We start from the raw sequence: 19,352 nt of genomic DNA on the forward strand, positions 1-19,352 counted from the left end.
AGGATCTGCATAGGAAACACACACACAAGCACACACCTACCTTTGTTGCCTGCAGATGCCTCCTTGGCTGTCCCCAAACGGTATCAAACCAACACCCACGGGAAGCTGTAAGCATAGAGGACATGCCTGCACCCCATTGGACTTACCTGTGTGGGTTAAATCCGGGTTATTTGACAACCTATGGCGGTGATGGTTCTGCTCAGGCAGAGCAGTGCTGATGCTCCTCATAAAGCTGTCGCTGCTGTGAAGGTTCTAGGTGACATCACAAATCCCTATGGTTACATACACAACAAAGCTGGGTTGTTGTTGTTTACACTCTGCAAGGCCTGTGGAAGTGAGTGACATCATAGCACTGTAGTTCTGAGGGTTCTAGATGGATGCAACAATCTCCTGTTGCTTCTATGAAGGCCATAATAGACGACATCACCAAACAGCTCCATAGTCACATACACAGCAAAGGAGAGATGTTGTTTACACCTAGTGATGTCAGTGGTATTGAGTGACATCACAGCACAGTGCTAAGGCTCCTGGGCCTGGACACAGCAGCGGCTGCAATATCTCAACGGAGAATACGTTTATATATATGTGTGTGTGTGCGCGTATATATATATATATATATATATATATATATATATATATTTCTCCGCCGAAATCACTTTTAAACCCATTTCCACCTTTTTTTCCCTTCTCTTCCTCTTACTTTTTTTTCACGTTTTTTTACGTTTTTCTCCTTTTCGCCTCTTTTCTGGGCGTATTATTCTTCTTTTTCTTCTTTTTTTTCGTCTAATGCATACCCCATCAGTGCAGCAATGCTTATTCAATACCGCCAGCAGATGGAGACACTGGGGGATAATTTTCTAAGGATTTATACTGATTTTTCCTGTCTGAATTTGTCGCACAGAAAGTTGCAGGCCAAATATGTGTGACATTTCTGCGACTTTAGCTTCTAGAGCATTTTTACAACATTATACATAGGTGCTGAATACATAAAAAGCGACTGTTCAGCGACAGACAAGTCGCATCGGCTGAAAGTAGGCCAGAATGTCAGTCCATGTTGGAGCAGGTTTAGATACAGTCTAAAGTATAGATCTCAAAGTCTGTGCACAGAATTTAGCAAGGGCCTCGCACCTTCTGATGCATCAGGTAGGTGCACAATAGCATAGCCTAACCCTCTGTACTTTGGTCTATATTGATGCGGGACATAGACAGCCAGCTGATGACCAATCCATTAGTGCAATGGATGGCTGGAAGCATTTGTCTTTGCCTTTGCAATACCACAGAAGCAATGCATGGTCAATGTACAGCAATGACACACCTGTGTGAACAGCCAGGAGACCCCCCCCCCCATGTTATGTTACATAGTTACATAGTTAGTACGGTCGAAAAAAGACATATGTCCATCAAGTTCAACCAGGGAATTAAGGGGTAGGGGTGTGGCGCGATATTGGGGAAGGGATGAGATTTTATATTTCTTCATAAGCATTAATCTTATTTTGTCAATTAGGAACATTCAGCACCCACCCGCTATCAAGGCAGCTGCCTATCATGTCATGCCCTACCTGCACAGGTGTGCTGGCTACTCAAATGATCCAATTAAGGAGGCCATTTAGTCAGCAGCAGCAGAAGTCCTGTGCCTGGACGCTCCAACAGCGGCCAGACACAAGCAGAAGCAGCAGCAGCAGCAGCACCACCTTTTGTTTTTTGGCTGCAGCAGCAAGGCCCACAGGGCTGGCTAGCTGGCTAGCCAGCAAGCAGGTAGCAATGAAAGTAGGAATCTTTCTTTTTAACCCTGTAAGGGGGTGGTGCACTGTACCCAAAGATACTGCCATATCGGGTCAATGCATAGGGCGACGGAAGCAAGCTTCGAAATCGGCCCCCGTTCTCAAAAATCCATTTAATATATGGTCCCCAGATAGGGGACGTATCAGATATTAAACTGATAAGAACAGATACTACACTTGATCTTAGCCAAAAGGCCGAGAAGCGATAACCGTGAAAGGGGCGGGCCCAACAAGGTCCCCTTCATGGGCACTATCACTGCTTGCTGTCAGGGAGGCTGCCAGACAATTTTCCATGCACACTCTGGGCTGGGGGGCAGTCAACCACCAGTACACACAGCAGAACCTAAACCCATACCATTATTGCTAAGCAGCAAGACAGGGGCCCATTGCACTCCCACGGGGCCTTTTTAAATGCAATCCATAACCCGGATTTGCCAGGAACCCTTCTTACTCCTCCTACTTGCATGTGACACTGGGCTTAGGATCTGCATAGGAAACACACACACAAGCACACACCTACCTTTGTTGCCTGCAGATGCCTCCTTGGCTGTCCCCAAACGGTATCAAACCAACACCCACGGGAAGCTGTAAGCATAGAGGACATGCCTGCACCCCATTGGACTTACCTGTGTGGGTTAAATCCGGGTTATTTGACAACCTATGGCGGTGATGGTTCTGCTCAGGCAGAGCAGTGCTGATGCTCCTCATAAAGCTGTCGCTGCTGTGAAGGTTCTAGGTGACATCACAAATCCCTATGGTTACATACACAACAAAGCTGGGTTGTTGTTGTTTACACTCTGCAAGGCCTGTGGAAGTGAGTGACATCATAGCACTGTAGTTCTGAGGGTTCTAGATGGATGCAACAATCTCCTGTTGCTTCTATGAAGGCCATAATAGACGACATCACCAAACAGCTCCATAGTCACATACACAGCAAAGGAGAGATGTTGTTTACACCTAGTGATGTCAGTGGTATTGAGTGACATCACAGCACAGTGCTAAGGCTCCTGGGCCTGGACACAGCAGCGGCTGCAATATCTCAACGGAGAATACGTTTATATATATGTGTGTGTGTGCGCGTATATATATATATATATATATATATATATATATATATATATATATATTTCTCCGCCGAAATCACTTTTAAACCCATTTCCACCTTTTTTTCCCTTCTCTTCCTCTTACTTTTTTTTCACGTTTTTTTACGTTTTTCTCCTTTTCGCCTCTTTTCTGGGCGTATTATTCTTCTTTTTCTTCTTTTTTTTCGTCTAATGCATACCCCATCAGTGCAGCAATGCTTATTCAATACCGCCAGCAGATGGAGACACTGGGGGATAATTTTCTAAGGATTTATACTGATTTTTCCTGTCTGAATTTGTCGCACAGAAAGTTGCAGGCCAAATATGTGTGACATTTCTGCGACTTTAGCTTCTAGAGCATTTTTACAACATTATACATAGGTGCTGAATACATAAAAAGCGACTGTTCAGCGACAGACAAGTCGCATCGGCTGAAAGTAGGCCAGAATGTCAGTCCATGTTGGAGCAGGTTTAGATACAGTCTAAAGCATAGATCTCAAAGTCTGTGCACAGAATTTAGCAAGGGCCTCGCACCTTCTGATGCATCAGGTAGGTGCACAATAGCATAGCCTAACCCTCTGTACTTTGGTCTATATTGATGCGGGACATAGACAGCCAGCTGATGACCAATCCATTAGTGCAATGGATGGCTGGAAGCATTTGTCTTTGCCTTTGCAATACCACAGAAGCAATGCATGGTCAATGTACAGCAATGACACACCTGTGTGAACAGCCAGGAGACCCCCCCCCCCATGTTATGTTACATAGTTACATAGTACGGTCGAAAAAAGACATATGTCCATCAAGTTCAACCAGGGAATTAAGGGGTAGGGGTGTGGCGCGATATTGGGGAAGGGATGAGATTTTATATTTCTTCATAAGCATTAATCTTATTTTGTCAATTAGGAACATTCAGCACCCACCCGCTATCAAGGCAGCTGCCTATCATGTCATGCCCTACCTGCACAGGTGTGCTGGCTACTCAAATGATCCAATTAAGGAGGCCATTTAGTCAGCAGCAGCAGAAGTCCTGTGCCTGGACGCTCCAACAGCGGCCAGACACAAGCAGAAGCAGCAGAAGCAGCAGCAGCACCACCTTTTGTTTTTTGGCTGCAGCAGCAAGGCCCACAGGGCTGGCTAGCTGGCTAGCCAGCAAGCAGGTAGCAATGAAAGTAGGAATCTTTCTTTTTAACCCTGTAAGGGGGTGGTGCACTGTACCCGAAGATACTGCCATATCGGGTCAATGCATAGGGCGACGGAAGCAAGCTTCGAAATCGGCCCCCGTTCTCAAAAATCCATTTAATATATGGTCCCCAGATAGGGGACGTATCAGATATTAAACTGATAAGAACAGATTTTTTTTTTTTTATCTAAAGCCGAGGAACGTGCTTTCGATTCACCCAAAGTGCAAGAAAAAGTGCAAACGTGTTACACTAAAAAAAACGTGCACAAAGGATGCGGTCTATCGCAAGCCCTTCTCCGATAGGAGAGAGGCCCCCCAACAAACCTTACCCTTCGCCTCCGGACCAAAAGGTACCTGCGAGGTTCCAGGTTCGATGTCCCTTTTCGCCGAAGCTACTAGGGGACCACAAATGCTCCCGGCATCCCCCTTGGCGTTAGCCAAGGTATCTGCCCGCAGAGCCAATTACGGTAGGTACCCTGCCAAAGCAGGAGTACCCGGGGTGTTTGCAGGGAGGTGCGGAACCTAATGGCCACACACACCTCCCCTAGACCGCCAGGAGGGACACCCAGAAGGGCTACCGCATCCTGACAAATCCTGTGAACACACAACACGCAAAAAGTGACACAGTGAGACAAAAAAAAAAATAAATAAGTGAATGTGTGCAGATATACTGCCCGGACATCCGGCCGGATCTATAAAAATTTCTCTGATCCTAGCCAGAAGGCCGGGAATCAAGAGGTGAGTGCCACAAGGTGAAGAGATTATGGTGCCCGTGCTTCAACTCAGTGAGCCTATTCTCCCAGTGAGTTTCGGCACCTCGGGGTCACCACTCCCCGAGGCACAAAGTACCTCGGCTCTAGACCCTCTCAGCCTCATGGCGAGACCCGGAGGGAACAGGTCACATCGGGGCAGCCGTCGAGCTGATTCCTCAGAACCAGCCCCGGAAAGCCCTGGTACACCTGCATCCTCCATGCAGCACCCATCCCCACCAGCATGAAAACTGATAAGAACAGATACTACACTTGATCTTAGCCAAAAGGCCGAGAAGCGATAACCGTGAAAGGGGCGGGCCCAACAAGGTCCCCTTCATGGGCACTATCACTGCTTGCTGTCAGGGAGGCTGCCAGACAATTTTCCATGCACACTCTGGGCTGGGGGGCAGTCAACCACCAGTACACACAGCAGAACCTAAACCCATACCATTATTGCTAAGCAGCAAGACAGGGGCCCATTGCACTCCCACGGGGCCTTTTTAAATGCAATCCATAACCCGGATTTGCCAGGAACCCTTCTTACTCCTCCTACTTGCATGTGACACTGGGCTTAGGATCTGCATAGGAAACACACACACAAGCACACACCTACCTTTGTTGCCTGCAGATGCCTCCTTGGCTGTCCCCAAACGGTATCAAACCAACACCCACGGGAAGCTGTAAGCATAGAGGACATGCCTGCACCCCATTGGACTTACCTGTGTGGGTTAAATCCGGGTTATTTGACAACCTATGGCGGTGATGGTTCTGCTCAGGCAGAGCAGTGCTGATGCTCCTCATAAAGCTGTCGCTGCTGTGAAGGTTCTAGGTGACATCACAAATCCCTATGGTTACATACACAACAAAGCTGGGTTGTTGTTGTTTACACTCTGCAAGGCCTGTGGAAGTGAGTGACATCATAGCACTGTAGTTCTGAGGGTTCTAGATGGATGCAACAATCTCCTGTTGCTTCTATGAAGGCCATAATAGACGACATCACCAAACAGCTCCATAGTCACATACACAGCAAAGGAGAGATGTTGTTTACACCTAGTGATGTCAGTGGTATTGAGTGACATCACAGCACAGTGCTAAGGCTCCTGGGCCTGGACACAGCAGCGGCTGCAATATCTCAACGGAGAATACGTTTATATATATGTGTGTGTGTGCGCGTATATATATATATATATATATATATATATATATATATATATATATATTTCTCCGCCGAAATCACTTTTAAACCCATTTCCACCTTTTTTTCCCTTCTCTTCCTCTTACTTTTTTTTCACGTTTTTTTACGTTTTTCTCCTTTTCGCCTCTTTTCTGGGCGTATTATTCTTCTTTTTCTTCTTTTTTTTCGTCTAATGCATACCCCATCAGTGCAGCAATGCTTATTCAATACCGCCAGCAGATGGAGACACTGGGGGATAATTTTCTAAGGATTTATACTGATTTTTCCTGTCTGAATTTGTCGCACAGAAAGTTGCAGGCCAAATATGTGTGACATTTCTGCGACTTTAGCTTCTAGAGCATTTTTACAACATTATACATAGGTGCTGAATACATAAAAAGCGACTGTTCAGCGACAGACAAGTCGCATCGGCTGAAAGTAGGCCAGAATGTCAGTCCATGTTGGAGCAGGTTTAGATACAGTCTAAAGTATAGATCTCAAAGTCTGTGCACAGAATTTAGCAAGGGCCTCGCACCTTCTGATGCATCAGGTAGGTGCACAATAGCATAGCCTAACCCTCTGTACTTTGGTCTATATTGATGCGGGACATAGACAGCCAGCTGATGACCAATCCATTAGTGCAATGGATGGCTGGAAGCATTTGTCTTTGCCTTTGCAATACCACAGAAGCAATGCATGGTCAATGTACAGCAATGACACACCTGTGTGAACAGCCAGGAGACCCCCCCCCCCCCCATGTTATGTTACATAGTTACATAGTTAGTACGGTCGAAAAAAGACATATGTCCATCAAGTTCAACCAGGGAATTAAGGGGTAGGGGTGTGGCGCGATATTGGGGAAGGGATGAGATTTTATATTTCTTCATAAGCATTAATCTTATTTTGTCAATTAGGAACATTCAGCACCCACCCGCTATCAAGGCAGCTGCCTATCATGTCATGCCCTACCTGCACAGGTGTGCTGGCTACTCAAATGATCCAATTAAGGAGGCCATTTAGTCAGCAGCAGCAGAAGTCCTGTGCCTGGACGCTCCAACAGCGGCCAGACACAAGCAGAAGCAGCAGAAGCAGCAGCAGCAGCAGCACCACCTTTTGTTTTTTGGCTGCAGCAGCAAGGCCCACAGGGCTGGCTAGCTGGCTAGCCAGCAAGCAGGTAGCAATGAAAGTAGGAATCTTTCTTTTTAACCCTGTAAGGGGGTGGTGCACTGTACCCGAAGATACTGCCATATCGGGTCAATGCATAGGGCGACGGAAGCAAGCTTCGAAATCGGCCCCCGTTCTCAAAAATCCATTTAATATATGGTCCCCAGATAGGGGACGTATCAGATATTAAACTGATAAGAACAGATACTACACTTGATCTTAGCCAAAAGGCCGAGAAGCGATAACCGTGAAAGGGGCGGGCCCAACAAGGTCCCCTTCATGGGCACTATCACTGCTTGCTGTCAGGGAGGCTGCCAGACAATTTTCCATGCACACTCTGGGCTGGGGGGCAGTCAACCACCAGTACACACAGCAGAACCTAAACCCATACCATTATTGCTAAGCAGCAAGACAGGGGCCCATTGCACTCCCACGGGGCCTTTTTAAATGCAATCCATAACCCGGATTTGCCAGGAACCCTTCTTACTCCTCCTACTTGCATGTGACACTGGGCTTAGGATCTGCATAGGAAACACACACACAAGCACACACCTACCTTTGTTGCCTGCAGATGCCTCCTTGGCTGTCCCCAAACGGTATCAAACCAACACCCACGGGAAGCTGTAAGCATAGAGGACATGCCTGCACCCCATTGGACTTACCTGTGTGGGTTAAATCCGGGTTATTTGACAACCTATGGCGGTGATGGTTCTGCTCAGGCAGAGCAGTGCTGATGCTCCTCATAAAGCTGTCGCTGCTGTGAAGGTTCTAGGTGACATCACAAATCCCTATGGTTACATACACAACAAAGCTGGGTTGTTGTTGTTTACACTCTGCAAGGCCTGTGGAAGTGAGTGACATCATAGCACTGTAGTTCTGAGGGTTCTAGATGGATGCAACAATCTCCTGTTGCTTCTATGAAGGCCATAATAGACGACATCACCAAACAGCTCCATAGTCACATACACAGCAAAGGAGAGATGTTGTTTACACCTAGTGATGTCAGTGGTATTGAGTGACATCACAGCACAGTGCTAAGGCTCCTGGGCCTGGACACAGCAGCGGCTGCAATATCTCAACGGAGAATACGTTTATATATATGTGTGTGTGTGCGCGTATATATATATATATATATATATATATATATATATATATATTTCTCCGCCGAAATCACTTTTAAACCCATTTCCACCTTTTTTTCCCTTCTCTTCCTCTTACTTTTTTTTCACGTTTTTTTACGTTTTTCTCCTTTTCGCCTCTTTTCTGGGCGTATTATTCTTCTTTTTCTTCTTTTTTTTCGTCTAATGCATACCCCATCAGTGCAGCAATGCTTATTCAATACCGCCAGCAGATGGAGACACTGGGGGATAATTTTCTAAGGATTTATACTGATTTTTCCTGTCTGAATTTGTCGCACAGAAAGTTGCAGGCCAAATATGTGTGACATTTCTGCGACTTTAGCTTCTAGAGCATTTTTACAACATTATACATAGGTGCTGAATACATAAAAAGCGACTGTTCAGCGACAGACAAGTCGCATCGGCTGAAAGTAGGCCAGAATGTCAGTCCATGTTGGAGCAGGTTTAGATACAGTCTAAAGCATAGATCTCAAAGTCTGTGCACAGAATTTAGCAAGGGCCTCGCACCTTCTGATGCATCAGGTAGGTGCACAATAGCATAGCCTAACCCTCTGTACTTTGGTCTATATTGATGCGGGACATAGACAGCCAGCTGATGACCAATCCATTAGTGCAATGGATGGCTGGAAGCATTTGTCTTTGCCTTTGCAATACCACAGAAGCAATGCATGGTCAATGTACAGCAATGACACACCTGTGTGAACAGCCAGGAGACCCCCCCCCCCCATGTTATGTTACATAGTTACATAGTACGGTCGAAAAAAGACATATGTCCATCAAGTTCAACCAGGGAATTAAGGGGTAGGGGTGTGGCGCGATATTGGGGAAGGGATGAGATTTTATATTTCTTCATAAGCATTAATCTTATTTTGTCAATTAGGAACATTCAGCACCCACCCGCTATCAAGGCAGCTGCCTATCATGTCATGCCCTACCTGCACAGGTGTGCTGGCTACTCAAATGATCCAATTAAGGAGGCCATTTAGTCAGCAGCAGCAGAAGTCCTGTGCCTGGACGCTCCAACAGCGGCCAGACACAAGCAGAAGCAGCAGAAGCAGCAGCAGCAGCAGCACCACCTTTTGTTTTTTGGCTGCAGCAGCAAGGCCCACAGGGCTGGCTAGCTGGCTAGCCAGCAAGCAGGTAGCAATGAAAGTAGGAATCTTTCTTTTTAACCCTGTAAGGGGGTGGTGCACTGTACCCGAAGATACTGCCATATCGGGTCAATGCATAGGGCGACGGAAGCAAGCTTCGAAATCGGCCCCCGTTCTCAAAAATCCATTTAATATATGGTCCCCAGATAGGGGACGTATCAGATATTAAACTGATAAGAACAGATACTACACTTGATCTTAGCCAAAAGGCCGAGAAGCGATAACCGTGAAAGGGGCGGGCCCAACAAGGTCCCCTTCATGGGCACTATCACTGCTTGCTGTCAGGGAGGCTGCCAGACAATTTTCCATGCACACTCTGGGCTGGGGGGCAGTCAACCACCAGTACACACAGCAGAACCTAAACCCATACCATTATTGCTAAGCAGCAAGACAGGGGCCCATTGCACTCCCACGGGGCCTTTTTAAATGCAATCCATAACCCGGATTTGCCAGGAACCCTTCTTACTCCTCCTACTTGCATGTGACACTGGGCTTAGGATCTGCATAGGAAACACACACACAAGCACACACCTACCTTTGTTGCCTGCAGATGCCTCCTTGGCTGTCCCCAAACGGTATCAAACCAACACCCACGGGAAGCTGTAAGCATAGAGGACATGCCTGCACCCCATTGGACTTACCTGTGTGGGTTAAATCCGGGTTATTTGACAACCTATGGCGGTGATGGTTCTGCTCAGGCAGAGCAGTGCTGATGCTCCTCATAAAGCTGTCGCTGCTGTGAAGGTTCTAGGTGACATCACAAATCCCTATGGTTACATACACAACAAAGCTGGGTTGTTGTTGTTTACACTCTGCAAGGCCTGTGGAAGTGAGTGACATCATAGCACTGTAGTTCTGAGGGTTCTAGATGGATGCAACAATCTCCTGTTGCTTCTATGAAGGCCATAATAGACGACATCACCAAACAGCTCCATAGTCACATACACAGCAAAGGAGAGATGTTGTTTACACCTAGTGATGTCAGTGGTATTGAGTGACATCACAGCACAGTGCTAAGGCTCCTGGGCCTGGACACAGCAGCGGCTGCAATATCTCAACGGAGAATACGTTTATATATATGTGTGTGTGTGCGCGTATATATATATATATATATATATATATATATATATATATATATTTCTCCGCCGAAATCACTTTTAAACCCATTTCCACCTTTTTTTCCCTTCTCTTCCTCTTACTTTTTTTTCACGTTTTTTTACGTTTTTCTCCTTTTCGCCTCTTTTCTGGGCGTATTATTCTTCTTTTTCTTCTTTTTTTTCGTCTAATGCATACCCCATCAGTGCAGCAATGCTTATTCAATACCGCCAGCAGATGGAGACACTGGGGGATAATTTTCTAAGGATTTATACTGATTTTTCCTGTCTGAATTTGTCGCACAGAAAGTTGCAGGCCAAATATGTGTGACATTTCTGCGACTTTAGCTTCTAGAGCATTTTTACAACATTATACATAGGTGCTGAATACATAAAAAGCGACTGTTCAGCGACAGACAAGTCGCATCGGCTGAAAGTAGGCCAGAATGTCAGTCCATGTTGGAGCAGGTTTAGATACAGTCTAAAGTATAGATCTCAAAGTCTGTGCACAGAATTTAGCAAGGGCCTCGCACCTTCTGATGCATCAGGTAGGTGCACAATAGCATAGCCTAACCCTCTGTACTTTGGTCTATATTGATGCGGGACATAGACAGCCAGCTGATGACCAATCCATTAGTGCAATGGATGGCTGGAAGCATTTGTCTTTGCCTTTGCAATACCACAGAAGCAATGCATGGTCAATGTACAGCAATGACACACCTGTGTGAACAGCCAGGAGACCCCCCCCCCCCATGTTATGTTACATAGTTACATAGTTAGTACGGTCGAAAAAAGACATATGTCCATCAAGTTCAACCAGGGAATTAAGGGGTAGGGGTGTGGCGCGATATTGGGGAAGGGATGAGATTTTATATTTCTTCATAAGCATTAATCTTATTTTGTCAATTAGGAACATTCAGCACCCACCCGCTATCAAGGCAGCTGCCTATCATGTCATGCCCTACCTGCACAGGTGTGCTGGCTACTCAAATGATCCAATTAAGGAGGCCATTTAGTCAGCAGCAGCAGAAGTCCTGTGCCTGGACGCTCCAACAGCGGCCAGACACAAGCAGAAGCAGCAGAAGCAGCAGCAGCAGCAGCACCACCTTTTGTTTTTTGGCTGCAGCAGCAAGGCCCACAGGGCTGGCTAGCTGGCTAGCCAGCAAGCAGGTAGCAATGAAAGTAGGAATCTTTCTTTTTAACCCTGTAAGGGGGTGGTGCACTGTACCCGAAGATACTGCCATATCGGGTCAATGCATAGGGCGACGGAAGCAAGCTTCGAAATCGGCCCCCGTTCTCAAAAATCCATTTAATATATGGTCCCCAGATAGGGGACGTATCAGATATTAAACTGATAAGAACAGATACTACACTTGATCTTAGCCAAAAGGCCGAGAAGCGATAACCGTGAAAGGGGCGGGCCCAACAAGGTCCCCTTCATGGGCACTATCACTGCTTGCTGTCAGGGAGGCTGCCAGACAATTTTCCATGCACACTCTGGGCTGGGGGGCAGTCAACCACCAGTACACACAGCAGAACCTAAACCCATACCATTATTGCTAAGCAGCAAGACAGGGGCCCATTGCACTCCCACGGGGCCTTTTTAAATGCAATCCATAACCCGGATTTGCCAGGAACCCTTCTTACTCCTCCTACTTGCATGTGACACTGGGCTTAGGATCTGCATAGGAAACACACACACAAGCACACACCTACCTTTGTTGCCTGCAGATGCCTCCTTGGCTGTCCCCAAACGGTATCAAACCAACACCCACGGGAAGCTGTAAGCATAGAGGACATGCCTGCACCCCATTGGACTTACCTGTGTGGGTTAAATCCGGGTTATTTGACAACCTATGGCGGTGATGGTTCTGCTCAGGCAGAGCAGTGCTGATGCTCCTCATAAAGCTGTCGCTGCTGTGAAGGTTCTAGGTGACATCACAAATCCCTTTGGTTACATACACAACAAAGCTGGGTTGTTGTTGTTTACACTCTGCAAGGCCTGTGGAAGTGAGTGACATCATAGCACTGTAGTTCTGAGGGTTCTAGATGGATGCAACAATCTCCTGTTGCTTCTATGAAGGCCATAATAGACGACATCACCAAACAGCTCCATAGTCACATACACAGCAAAGGAGAGATGTTGTTTACACCTAGTGATGTCAGTGGTATTGAGTGACATCACAGCACAGTGCTAAGGCTCCTGGGCCTGGACACAGCAGCGGCTGCAATATCTCAACGGAGAATACGTTTATATATATGTGTGTGTGTGCGCGTATATATATATATATATATATATATATATATATATTTCTCCGCCGAAATCACTTTTAAACCCATTTCCACCTTTTTTTCCCTTCTCTTCCTCTTACTTTTTTTTCACGTTTTTTTACGTTTTTCTCCTTTTCGCCTCTTTTCTGGGCGTATTATTCTTCTTTTTCTTCTTTTTTTTCGTCTAATGCATACCCCATCAGTGCAGCAATGCTTATTCAATACCGCCAGCAGATGGAGACACTGGGGGATAATTTTCTAAGGATTTATACTGATTTTTCCTGTCTGAATTTGTCGCACAGAAAGTTGCAGGCCAAATATGTGTGACATTTCTGCGACTTTAGCTTCTAGAGCATTTTTACAACATTATACATAGGTGCTGAATACATAAAAAGCGACTGTTCAGCGACAGACAAGTCGCATCGGCTGAAAGTAGGCCAGAATGTCAGTCCATGTTGGAGCAGGTTTAGATACAGTCTAAAGTATAGATCTCAAAGTCTGTGCACAGAATTTAGCAAGGGCCTCGCACCTTCTGATGCATCAGGTAGGTGCACAATAGCATAGCCTAACCCTCTGTACTTTGGTCTATATTGATGCGGGACATAGACAGCCAGCTGATGACCAATCCATTAGTGCAATGGATGGCTGGAAGCATTTGTCTTTGCCTTTGCAATACCACAGAAGCAATGCATGGTCAATGTACAGCAATGACACACCTGTGTGAACAGCCAGGAGACCCCCCCCCCCCCCCATGTTATGTTACATAGTTACATAGTTAGTACGGTCGAAAAAAGACATATGTCCATCAAGTTCAACCAGGGAATTAAGGGGTAGGGGTGTGGCGCGATATTGGGGAAGGGATGAGATTTTATATTTCTTCATAAGCATTAATCTTATTTTGTCAATTAGGAACATTCAGCACCCACCCGCTATCAAGGCAGCTGCCTATCATGTCATGCCCTACCTGCACAGGTGTGCTGGCTACTCAAATGATCCAATTAAGGAGGCCATTTAGTCAGCAGCAGCAGAAGTCCTGTGCCTGGACGCTCCAACAGCGGCCAGACACAAGCAGAAGCAGCAGAAGCAGCAGCAGCAGCAGCACCACCTTTTGTTTTTTGGCTGCAGCAGCAAGGCCCACAGGGCTGGCTAGCTGGCTAGCCAGCAAGCAGGTAGCAATGAAAGTAGGAATCTTTCTTTTTAACCCTGTAAGGGGGTGGTGCACTGTACCCGAAGATACTGCCATATCGGGTCAATGCATAGGGCGACGGAAGCAAGCTTCGAAATCGGCCCCCGTTCTCAAAAATCCATTTAATATATGGTCCCCAGATAGGGGACGTATCAGATATTAAACTGATAAGAACAGATACTACACTTGATCTTAGCCAAAAGGCCGAGAAGCGATAACCGTGAAAGGGGCGGGCCCAACAAGGTCCCCTTCATGGGCACTATCACTGCTTGCTGTCAGGGAGGCTGCCAGACAATTTTCCATGCACACTCTGGGCTGGGGGGCAGTCAACCACCAGTACACACAGCAGAACCTAAACCCATACCATTATTGCTAAGCAGCAAGACAGGGGCCCATTGCACTCCCACGGGGCCTTTTTAAATGCAATCCATAACCCGGATTTGCCAGGAACCCTTCTTACTCCTCCTACTTGCATGTGACACTGGGCTTAGGATCTGCATAGGAAACACACACACAAGCACACACCTACCTTTGTTGCCTGCAGATGCCTCCTTGGCTGTCCCCAAACGGTATCAAACCAACACCCACGGGAAGCTGTAAGCATAGAGGACATGCCTGCACCCCATTGGACTTACCTGTGTGGGTTAAATCCGGGTTATTTGACAACCTATGGCGGTGATGGTTCTGCTCAGGCAGAGCAGTGCTGATGCTCCTCATAAAGCTGTCGCTGCTGTGAAGGTTCTAGGTGACATCACAAATCCCTATGGTTACATACACAACAAAGCTGGGTTGTTGTTGTTTACACTCTGCAAGGCCTGTGGAAGTGAGTGACATCATAGCACTGTAGTTCTGAGGGTTCTAGATGGATGCAACAATCTCCTGTTGCTTCTATGAAGGCCATAATAGACGACATCACCAAACAGCTCCATAGTCACATACACAGCAAAGGAGAGATGTTGTTTACACCTAGTGATGTCAGTGGTATTGAGTGACATCACAGCACAGTGCTAAGGCTCCTGGGCCTGGACACAGCAGCGGCTGCAATATCTCAACGGAGAATACGTTTATATATATGTGTGTGTGTGCGCGTATATATATATATATATATATATATATATATATAGATATATATATATATATATATATATATTTCTCCGCCGAAATCACTTTTAAACCCATTTCCACCTTTTTTTCCCTTCTCTTCCTCTTACTTTTTTTTCACGTTTTTTTACGTTTTTCTCCTTTTCGCCTCTTTTCTGGGCGTATTATTCTTCTTTTTCTTCTTTTTTTTCGTCTAATGCATACCCCATCAGTGCAGCAATGCTTATTCAATACCGCCAGCAGATGGAGACACTGGGGGATAATTTTCTAAGGATTTATACTGATTTTTCCTGTCTGAATTTGTCGCACAGAAAGTTGCAGGCCAAATATGTGTGACATTTCTGCGACTTTAGCTTCTAGAGCATTTTTACAACATTATACATAGGTGCTGAATACATAAAAAGCGACTGTTCAGCGACAGACAAGTCGCATCGGCTGAAAGTAGGCCAGAATGTCAGTCCATGTTGGAGCAGGTTTAGATACAGTCTAAAGTATAGATCTCAAAGTCTGTGCACAGAATTTAGCAAGGGCCTCGCACCTTCTGATGCATCAGGTAGGTGCACAATAGCATAGCCTAACCCTCTGTACTTTGGTCTATATTGATGCGGGACATAGACAGCCAGCTGATGACCAATCCATTAGTGCAATGGATGGCTGGAAGCATTTGTCTTTGCCTTTGCAATACCACAGAAGCAATGCATGGTCAATGTACAGCAATGACACACCTGTGTGAACAGCCAGGAGACCCCCCCCCCCATGTTATGTTACATAGTTACATAGTTAGTACGGTCGAAAAAAGACATATGTCCATCAAGTTCAACCAGGGAATTAAGGGGTAGGGGTGTGGCGCGATATTGGGGAAGGGATGAGATTTTATATTTCTTCATAAGCATTAATCTTATTTTGTCAATTAGGAACATTCAGCACCCACCCGCTATCAAGGCAGCTGCCTATCATGTCATGCCCTACCTGCACAGGTGTGCTGGCTACTCAAATGATCCAATTAAGGAGGCCATTTAGTCAGCAGCAGCAGAAGTCCTGTGCCTGGACGCTCCAACAGCGGCCAGACACAAGCAGAAGCAGCAGAAGCAGCAGCAGCAGCAGCACCACCTTTTGTTTTTTGGCTGCAGCAGCAAGGCCCACAGGGCTGGCTAGCTGGCTAGCCAGCAAGCAGGTAGCAATGAAAGTAGGAATCTTTCTTTTTAACCCTGTAAGGGGGTGGTGCACTGTACCCGAAGATACTGCCATATCGGGTCAATGCATAGGGCGACGGAAGCAAGCTTCGAAATCGGCCCCCGTTCTCAAAAATCCATTTAATATATGGTCCCCAGATAGGGGACGTATCAGATATTAAACTGATAAGAACAGATACTACACTTGATCTTAGCCAAAAGGCCGAGAAGCGATAACCGTGAAAGGGGCGGGCCCAACAAGGTCCCCTTCATGGGCACTATCACTGCTTGCTGTCAGGGAGGCTGCCAGACAATTTTCCATGCACACTCTGGGCTGGGGGGCAGTCAACCACCAGTACACACAGCAAAACCTAAACCCATACCATTATTGCTAAGCAGCAAGACAGGGGCCCATTGCACTCCCACGGGGCCTTTTTAAATGCAATCCATAACCCGGATTTGCCAGGAACCCTTCTTACTCCTCCTACTTGCATGTGACACTGGGCTTAGGATCTGCATAGGAAACACACACACAAGCACACACCTACCTTTGTTGCCTGCAGATGCCTCCTTGGCTGTCCCCAAACGGTATCAAACCAACACCCACGGGAAGCTGTAAGCATAGAGGACATGCCTGCACCCCATTGGACTTACCTGTGTGGGTTAAATCTGGGTTATTTGACAACCTATGGCGGTGATGGTTCTGCTCAGGCAGAGCAGTGCTGATGCTCCTCATAAAGCTGTCGCTGCTGTGAAGGTTCTAGGTGACATCACAAATCCCTATGGTTACATACACAACAAAGCTGGGTTGTTGTTGTTTACACTCTGCAAGGCCTGTGGAAGTGAGTGACATCATAGCACTGTAGTTCTGAGGGTTCTAGATGGATGCAACAATCTCCTGTTGCTTCTATGAAGGCCGTAATAGACGACATCACCAAACAGCTCCATAGTCACATACACAGCAAAGGAGAGATGTTGTTTACACCTAGTGATGTCAGTGGTATTGAGTGACATCACAGCACAGTGCTAAGGCTCCTGGGCCTGGACACAGCAGCGGCTGCAATATCTCAACGGAGAATACGTTTATATATATGTGTGTGTGTGCGCGTATATATATATATATATATATATATATATATATATATTTCTCCGCCGAAATCACTTTTAAACCCATTTCCACCTTTTTTTCCCTTCTCTTCCTCTTACTTTTTTTTCACGTTTTTTTACGTTTTTCTCCTTTTCGCCTCTTTTCTGGGCGTATTATTCTTCTTTTTCTTCTTTTTTTTCGTCTAATGCATACCCCATCAGTGCAGCAATGCTTATTCAATGCCGCCAGCAGATGGAGACACTGGGGGATAATTTTCTAAGGATTTATACTGATTTTTCCTGTCTGAATTTGTCGCACAGAAAGTTGCAGGCCAAATATGTGTGACATTTCTGCGACTTTAGCTTCTAGAGCATTTTTACAACATTATACATAGGTGCTGAATACATAAAAAGCGACTGTTCAGCGACAGACAAGTCGCATCGGCTGAAAGTAGGCCAGAATGTCAGTCCATGTTGGAGCAGGTTTAGATACAGTCTAAAGTATAGATCTCAAAGTCTGTGCACAGAATTTAGCAAGGGCCTCGCACCTTCTGATGCATCAGGTAGGTGCACAATAGCATAGCCTAACCCTCTGTACTTTGGTCTATATTGATGCGGGACATAGACAGCCAGCTGATGACCAATCCATTAGTGCAATGGATGGCTGGAAGCATTTGTCTTTGCCTTTGCAATACCACAGAAGCAATGCATGGTCAATGTACAGCAATGACACACCTGTGTGAACAGCCAGGAGACCCCCCCCCCCATGTTATGTTACATAGTTACATAGTTAGTACGGTCGAAAAAAGACATATGTCCATCAAGTTCAACCAGGGAATTAAGGGGTAGGGGTGTGGCGCGATATTGGGGAAGGGATGAGATTTTATATTTCTTCATAAGCATTAATCTTATTTTGTCAATTAGGAACATTCAGCACCCACCCGCTATCAAGGCAGCTGCCTATCATGTCATGCCCTACCTGCACAGGTGTGCTGGCTACTCAAATGATCCAATTAAGGAGGCCATTTAGTCAGCAGCAGCAGAAGTCCTGTGCCTGGACGCTCCAACAGCGGCCAGACACAAGCAGAAGCAGCAGAAGCAGCAGCAGCAGCAGCACCACCTTTTGTTTTTTGGCTGCAGCAGCAAGGCCCACAGGGCTGGCTAGCTGGCTAGCCAGCAAGCAGGTAGCAATGAAAGTAGGAATCTTTCTTTTTAACCCTGTAAGGGGGTGGTGCACTGTACCCGAAGATACTGCCATATCGGGTCAATGCATAGGGCGACGGAAGCAAGCTTCGAAATCGGCCCCCGTTCTCAAAAATCCATTTAATATATGGTCCCCAGATAGGGGACGTATCAGATATTAAACTGATAAGAACAGATACTACACTTGATCTTAGCCAAAAGGCCGAGAAGCGATAACCGTGAAAGGGGCGGGCCCAACAAGGTCCCCTTCATGGGCACTATCACTGCTTGCTGTCAGGGAGGCTGCCAGACAATTTTCCATGCACACTCTGGGCTGGGGGGCAGTCAACCACCAGTACACACAGCAAAACCTAAACCCATACCATTATTGCTAAGCAGCAAGACAGGGGCCCATTGCACTCCCACGGGGCCTTTTTAAATGCAATCCATAACCCGGATTTGCCAGGAACCCTTCTTACTCCTCCTACTTGCATGTGACACTGGGCTTAGGATCTGCATAGGAAACACACACACAAGCACACACCTACCTTTGTTGCCTGCAGATGCCTCCTTGGCTGTCCCCAAACGGTATCAAACCAACACCCACGGGAAGCTGTAAGCATAGAGGACATGCCTGCACCCCATTGGACTTACCTGTGTGGGTTAAATCCGGGTTATTTGACAACCTATGGCGGTGATGGTTCTGCTCAGGCAGAGCAGTGCTGATGCTCCTCATAAAGCTGTCGCTGCTGTGAAGGTTCTAGGTGACATCACAAATCCCTATGGTTACATACACAACAAAGCTGGGTTGTTGTTGTTTACACTCTGCAAGGC

General features: G+C 46.4%; 7 non-coding genes and 2 pseudogenes across 7 annotated transcripts; all 9 read right to left on the reverse strand.

Moving 5' to 3' along the window:
- Positions 1-1,797: 1,797 nt before the first annotated feature.
- On the reverse strand, positions 1,798-1,988 carry LOC130318905 (U2 spliceosomal RNA). Its single transcript, XR_008865334.1, has one exon. It is a non-coding gene; the product is annotated as a U2 spliceosomal RNA (small nuclear RNA).
- Positions 1,989-4,065: 2,077 nt separating this feature from the next.
- On the reverse strand, positions 4,066-4,244 carry LOC130318912 (U2 spliceosomal RNA; annotated as a pseudogene).
- Positions 4,245-4,938: 694 nt separating this feature from the next.
- LOC130318913 (U2 spliceosomal RNA) lies at positions 4,939-5,098 on the reverse strand (annotated as a pseudogene).
- Positions 5,099-7,188: 2,090 nt separating this feature from the next.
- LOC130318893 (U2 spliceosomal RNA) lies at positions 7,189-7,379 on the reverse strand. Its single transcript, XR_008865323.1, has one exon. It is a non-coding gene; the product is annotated as a U2 spliceosomal RNA (small nuclear RNA).
- A 2,078-nt stretch (positions 7,380-9,457) lies between these two features.
- LOC130318894 (U2 spliceosomal RNA) lies at positions 9,458-9,648 on the reverse strand. The gene has a single exon (XR_008865324.1). It is a non-coding gene; the product is annotated as a U2 spliceosomal RNA (small nuclear RNA).
- A 2,084-nt stretch (positions 9,649-11,732) lies between these two features.
- On the reverse strand, positions 11,733-11,923 carry LOC130318895 (U2 spliceosomal RNA). The gene has a single exon (XR_008865325.1). It is a non-coding gene; the product is annotated as a U2 spliceosomal RNA (small nuclear RNA).
- Positions 11,924-14,002: 2,079 nt separating this feature from the next.
- LOC130318896 (U2 spliceosomal RNA) lies at positions 14,003-14,193 on the reverse strand. The gene has a single exon (XR_008865326.1). It is a non-coding gene; the product is annotated as a U2 spliceosomal RNA (small nuclear RNA).
- A 2,101-nt stretch (positions 14,194-16,294) lies between these two features.
- LOC130318897 (U2 spliceosomal RNA) lies at positions 16,295-16,485 on the reverse strand. The gene has a single exon (XR_008865327.1). It is a non-coding gene; the product is annotated as a U2 spliceosomal RNA (small nuclear RNA).
- Positions 16,486-18,562: 2,077 nt separating this feature from the next.
- On the reverse strand, positions 18,563-18,753 carry LOC130318898 (U2 spliceosomal RNA). Its single transcript, XR_008865328.1, has one exon. It is a non-coding gene; the product is annotated as a U2 spliceosomal RNA (small nuclear RNA).
- Positions 18,754-19,352: the final 599 nt, after the last annotated feature.

The sequence above is a fragment of the Hyla sarda genome, unplaced genomic scaffold (genome assembly GCF_029499605.1).
Source record: "Hyla sarda isolate aHylSar1 unplaced genomic scaffold, aHylSar1.hap1 scaffold_2084, whole genome shotgun sequence".
Classification (NCBI taxonomy): Eukaryota; Metazoa; Chordata; class Amphibia; order Anura; family Hylidae; genus Hyla; species Hyla sarda.